Below are 6,877 nucleotides of genomic sequence, written 5' to 3' on the forward strand. Positions count from 1 at the left end.
ATAGAAGAGACAAAATGCTTTGGTCCACTGACCTCAGCCAGCCTCTATCCTCAGCCATTGCAGTTAAAGGCACAAAGGCACACGTGTGAAATGTACAGATGACCAGGGATGAAGCAGGCACCTGAGCCATCAGCATGTACTCCAACATATCGAGGTTGATCTAGCTGTCTTCATGGCTGAATGTCCAACCCGCCCATTATGGGGGCCAATAAAGAGCTCTTAGTATTGGCATGAGGCAAAATGGCCACTTGGTATCAAGTTGTCAAGTCAACTATGTTGAACCTCTTTTACTTTCTCAATCCTGCTTCCTTCTCTTCTCATCCATAAGCATTCATCCCAAGAGCGCTGTTTAATAAACATCTTACATGCTGATCTCCAACCCAGCATGTGCATCCCAAGGAAACTGACCTGTGACAAATGTCCACCCAGTGTCACGATCTATGCTGGTGACTTGCATGTGTCATTTCTGCCACTGTTCACAGTACCCTGTGAGATGTTTTCAATGGTGCCTACCTTTAAGAGTTGAGGCAGGAAGTCTCAGAAGTTAATGAACTTGTCCAGGGTTCTATCACTCTCAGGTTCAGAGCGACTTCAAAGGCCACGCCTGGGAAGCCTACCATGGTAGCTACTCCTGTTGTAAGAAAAAGAAAAGGACACTGATGATCATTTCCTCCAACAGACCAGACATTTTGCTAGATCCTTGTGCCTACAAATCATTCAGTGTCACTAACCAAATTAAAGTAGAGAGGGTTATCCCCATTTTAAACATCAATAAAGCCAAGTATAAGGGACTTCCACTAGATGAGCAAAAAAGTTGGTTGTGGAATCCGTTCCTGTCTGAATTCAAAGGCAGCACACTCTCCTCCAGGTCAAACTGCTTACTCAGATCAAGAGCCACCCAGAGAGAGCCTGAGAGATTGGAGACCCTGAGACACGTATTTACCTAGAAACCACACAAACTATGCTGTATTCACTGACTTATCAACTGAAAAGATGGCTATCTTCTTTCTCAGTGAGTTTCACAGATTTTCCAAAGGGGTCTCCCAACAGCCTCCTAGACCCTGCAGTTACCTATAATAAGTGTTGTTGTTGTTTAGTCACTAAGTCGTATCTGACTCTTATTGATTCCATGGACAGTAGCCCACCAGGCTCTGTCTGTGGGATTTTCCAGGCAAGAATGCTGGAGTGGGTTGCTGTGCCCTCCTCCAAGGGATCTTCTCTATCCAGGGATCAAACTTGCAACTCCTGCATCTCCTCCATTGATAGGCCAATTACTTATCACTGAGCCACCAGGGAAGCTCTAATAATAATGGTGCTTACATAATTTTTGATCCAAAGCATGATATGTAAGAGTATCATGGGACAATAGGAGAAAACCAGATGGCCATGAGTAAATGGAGAAAAATGCTCTCCCTACTATTGCGAAAAAATGTTCTATGTTTCTTACATACACTCTTAGTTCACAATTAGTGCCTCAAACCAAATCACATTGTAAGTTGGGTTTTAGGAGAGAGCGCTTCACTGAATGGCCCTGGCTTTAATGCACTAAGTTTTCCCCTGAAAATTCAACCACAGTCCTGGCCTCTTAATCACATAGCCACTTGAGTTCCACTCTGATATAAACACTGCACATTTCCGATTTGTGGAATTGTTTTCCTTTAATTAAATGAAGGGGGGAGGTGTAGTTATTTTCAACTCTCCGCACAAATTACTACCCAGTAGAAACAGAATTGTGTATTGTAAGTAGTACTCATTCTATTTATTGTGCCGTCTATTGATGTGTGTCGGACTTGTTCTATTTTGGAGGCACTGCCATGGTAACTGGGCTCCTGACAAAGGCCTGTGTCAGAGCCAAACTTGTACATGCAGAACTTCAGATAAGTGATGAAATAAAGAATCAACCTCAGTAGGCTCAAAAATAACAATTTGGAGAATCATGTTTTGCTCCTGAGTGTTTTCATCCACAAAGCTGGGAAGTTCTGAGAGGCAAATCATGGGATTTACTGGACATCAAACTGGATCTGAGCAAAAGGGTGGAAGGAAGTCTATTTTCACAGTCTCTTAGCACCCCCCTGTCAACTTCTCTGGCTCTGCCTTTGGGTTAGGCTCACAGTTTTAGGGAAAAAATACAAGCTGGTGTTCAGCCTTTAGAGAACCAGGGTGTCTTTAGAGGATTTGCCTTGACTCCACCGCCCTGAGATGTGGCCCTGAATCTGCCCTTAGATAGCTCAGGGGCTTCACCAAACCAGGATTCTGTTGCCACTTCTATACATGGAAGCCCTTGGAAGGCACAGGTGCCCTAATGTCAGGTTCCCCCTGAAGCTGGTGCAGGAAGGAGATGGGGAGGAGTCTGCCTGAGTCTCCCTTCTCTGTAGAACCAGCAGATCTCAGTGTTCCTGTGGTGAGTGGGCACCTAAACCATGCTGACTCTCTATAGCCCAGTCTGCAGGGACCAAGGACACCAGAAGGAAGCTCACATGAACAAAACTCCTTTCCCTGGAGGATTTCCCTTTGGATTTTGCATAGAAATAACAGTCTCTCATTACTTCCATTCAATTTCTCACTCTGTAAAGCATAAGCAGTGACCAGGTCAAGGTCTTCCTTCCCCATCTCTACCCCATCCTCCTTCCTTTTCCTAGATCCCCTCAGCCTATCAGTTCAGTCTTGGTTTAGCTCCTGAGTTGGATCCAGGAGTAGAAGGGAGTTCACATGTTCAGGGGTGGCTATGGACCAGTCCATAGAACTCATCCTGGGGTTCAACACCAGTGGGAGAACTGCCTTTCCTTTTCCACTAGTTTTAGCCACTGCTCATGGCTTCATGAGCTAGCTTATTCAGGTTTGAATTCAATCCAGAAGCAAGATGACCACCATCTATCTGGAGCCTGCTCAGAAGGACTAAAAGTAGATGCCTACCAAGTCTCTGGGAAGCCATGAGCCCCAGAGGGCAGGTTAATGGGAATGGTACCATCTGTGTATATTTCCTGACTCCAGTGAGAACGAACCAGGGCACAAACAAGAAGAAGGGGGAAAATGGAGGGATTTCCCTGTTTATTAGAGAAACAGATTCTCACCTGGCTGAAATAAAATTTGTAAGATTATCTAGGAATCCCAACTTCTCACATTAGCCATCACTTCCTATCCCCAATATTTGAGAGGTGATTGTAAACTTATCACAGAAGGGTAAGCTTAGTGCCCCATCCTGTTAGTACTGCAACAAAACATGTGGTGTCCTGCCTCATGACCCTTGGTGTCCCCCTACACCCTAAAGCATTTCAGTCCTTGGTACTCCCATTGGCCCTCCCCTATCCCCAAGCTTCAACCAGAAGGCTTGACTCTCTTGAGGGTTTCTGTGACTAAGGGGTCCTTGGGTCAGAAATAACAGATGTGGGCCTGGATTGACCCAGCTCTCCTCAACTCTCTCACTCTCTGAGTTTTCTTTTATTGATGATGGGAATCCCACATTTCTCTCTGATCCTACTTCTTATTTCTCTTCCCCCAAATCTCCCCCTCCCATAAACAACAGAGACAACTGCTTTCCCACTCAACAGTCTTCTCTCTTGGGATCCTGGGTATTTCCATTTAGGGGAGTCAGTTATCATGCTAGCTATGCCTTCCTCCCTTATTTAATCCATTCTTCCTCCAGTTTGTCAAACACTCCCCTTGCTATGGGGGAGCCGGGAGCAGAGTTGGGGACCGTGGAGGCATTGAGACAACAGGTGTAGAAATCTTTATAGATTAAAAAGCAAACTGACTAAGATGTCCACTGATGGTAATCTTATGATTTTTCTACAGGGTAGAGTTCACAACCTGGATAAAAAAAAATAGTGCTGATTATCCACATCTGGGATGAATATGTGTAAAGGTGAGAGAGGTCATGGAGGAACTAGGGAACTGGAGAAATTCTTAATAAACCATAGGAAGAAGACCAACATGGGGCTTTGTATTTTTAGGGGTGACAGAACACTTCCGGCCTGTTAGGACTTGAGATGTTAATTATAGGACCTGTGGATGTCAGCAGAGAGCTTTTAAAAGAATAACTTAAGTGCCTAAAATCCCCCCAAGAATACAGAGCCCGTTTTTAGAAATGGCCGTCAAAGACAACAAAAGCCAAATGCGCAAATGCCTTCTACGCAAGGTGGTGCTGGGCAACCAGCTCGCTTTCCAGCCTCCCCCCACGCTGTTGCTAGGAAACCAAAGGGCTATACTTCCATCATCTCCATACTTGCTGGGAGATTGAGTAATTGGTCTCTGGATGTGCGTGTGCTGCTTCCCAAAATATCTTTTTAAAAAGACGTGAGAGAGATGCGGAGCTAGTAGGTAGGATGGTGGAGGGTGGACTGTGTCCCCAGAGGGCAGCGGGTTCCAAAAGCCAGGACTGCAGCAGAGGGGGAGGAGGGGAGGACCCACGTTGGGGACGGAAGTTGGCAGCTGTTTACAGCTTCCCCAGATTCTTTCTTATCTTCAGTTTTCTTATTTGAGACTGCTCTCCTAAGCAGAATCTGGAAATTGGTAGTGACAACTAAAATCTGGAGAGTAATGTGGTTTAGTTTTTGCTCTTATTGACACAGCAAGGCTAGGAGAAATACTTTATTTTGTATGCACTTAAAATATAAATGCACGTCCTTTGCAGTGCTGGATTATAGTTGTTGAACCTCATTTTGTGGGGCAGGGAGTGGGCGTTAGAAATAGGCAGGCTGTGGACATAGACCCATGCACACATGCACCTAGGCCGCTGTGATGAAAATGCCTCCTTCAGCTGCAGGGAGTCAAAGAAATGGAACATCAGGGCCCGCAGCTGAGGATGTCTGGAAGTTGGGAAACAAAGTAATGAGACTTAGCACTGCTCCTAAGAGCTGCAAGACTGTTCATTATCTTTCTGTGCCTTAGTTTCATCACCTGTGACCCTACACGGTTGAGATAGTCCATCCCCAGTGTACATTTCACATATTTATCTACATCTAGTCCCACCTTCTCCCCAGAGCCAAGGGACGAGGTCATACCATTGCTTTGTGAAGGTTTTCGATCTTTCCTATTAATTATGTGAATGATTTCTGCATTTTGTATTTTTCCAATATTGATTCAAATTATTTGTTGCTGTGTAGATTTGCAAACGAAGTAAGTGACATTTAAATTGTATTATTTTCCTTTTTGTTACACTTTCCATACACTTAACGTGTTCAAAAATTCACTTTTAACAGCATCACTTTTTTTTTTTAAACCAAGGGAGGAGGATGGAAGGAGGTAAGGGGTTCAGGATATATTGAAATTATATCCTGATCTTATAAATGAGAACTTAGAATCTAGGGAGTTTTCCTTACAGTCACTGAGTTTTCCTTACAGTCACTGGCTGGGTGATTAAGTGTTGTAAAATTCTATCAGGAATTAGGAAACTCACTTTCTAGTTCTGACTCTTATCTTTCCTACTTTCAACTCCTGGGACCATGACCAGACCCTTCTCTGTAAAATGGGGGGAAAGCCCATGCTCCAATCCTCAGAGGAATGTTAGGAAACAAAATTATACATGTAAATGAACTTTGGAACGTAGAAAGGGTGCACAGAATGTTCTGCATTCTTTTCACTGTGTGCCTGAGAAATTTATTCATTTATTCAGCAGGCATTTTCTGAGATGATTCTGCCACCAGGCCCTCATTAGGTATTGATTCACATGGCACATATCCATGGTCAATGTCATCCCCGCAGTTTCGGGGAGAGGGACCCTTAATTACTATGGATGACTGAATTCTCAACAACCACAGCCCCTGGGTACTAGACCTTCTCACAGGCTGAACCTTTGCCCAGTGTGAAAACTGCTCTTAAATCACTCCCATGAGTGTCTGTCTTACTGTGTTCTCGAGCACTCCCAGTGACACAAACCTCAGACACTTTACTTCCTGTGTTAATGAGTGCTAGTGCCTGATCACTATACAAGCAGATGTTCCTGAGCCAAAACAAAAAAAATTACGCCTATCTTTAGGTTAGCAAATATCCCCCACCCTTGGCTGAACAGGCAAATAAGCAATGCTTTCACCTTTTTTTTTTTTTTCTCATTAGAGACACTAAAGCTTGCTGTCTCTGGGAACATCCAGACCCCCTCATTTTCCTTGTTTTCAAGAGCATCCTGGGAGGTTTTGGATGGACCTCTATTTTGAGGGCTGTGAGGAGTGTTAGCTGTCTTGACATCACCAGTAAGTGGGGAGGAGGAGCCACACCTCACTTTTAGTCTTTCTGATCCTGTTAGAAGTTGCTTTCTCCTTGTGCCAAGAGTGAGTTGAAACCTGGAGAACAAGGGAGGGAAAATGGGACTTGCGGGCTGGGCATTAGCTTTACCAGGCAGAGCTGAGTTCCTTCTCCTTTTGTCTTGGGTATTTGGCAAACATTCCAAAGTTTTCTGTAGGGGGATGGATGTGGGAGGAAGAGCACAAGGGAGTCATAAAAGGGTGCCAAGTAATAATGAATGAGAGTCATTCTGTGCACTCCCAGGAGATCTGAGCCCATGGGAGGCAGATGTCAGTTCAGCACCAGGAAGTGCTTGCTTAGGAAATTTTGTAAAATGCAAATGGCCTAGGGGGAGAGGGGGTAGGCTGGAGCAGGGCAAGGCTGGAGGAGGTGTTCAAATGAATTCCCTTTCACTGGGACTGGCCCCCCAGGCAAGGATGTCCATGGGAGTGCCCTCTGTGCCCCCTCCAACCCTGTGAATCTGTGATGCTCCAGGAGCTCCAGGAAAGACATTCTGATCCATAATCACCCCTCTACCCTAAATCCAGAAAGGTCTTCTTTGTCCCAAACTAAGAAAGTATGATACAACTTTTCAAAGTGCTTTTTTAAAGTCTACACTAGAAAAGTCCCCAGATCTGGCTGAATTTGAACAAAAATAACT

Source organism: Bison bison, unplaced genomic scaffold (assembly GCF_000754665.1).
Source record: "Bison bison bison isolate TAMUID 2011002044 unplaced genomic scaffold, Bison_UMD1.0 scf7180017864141, whole genome shotgun sequence".
Taxonomy (NCBI): Eukaryota; Metazoa; Chordata; class Mammalia; order Artiodactyla; family Bovidae; genus Bison; species Bison bison.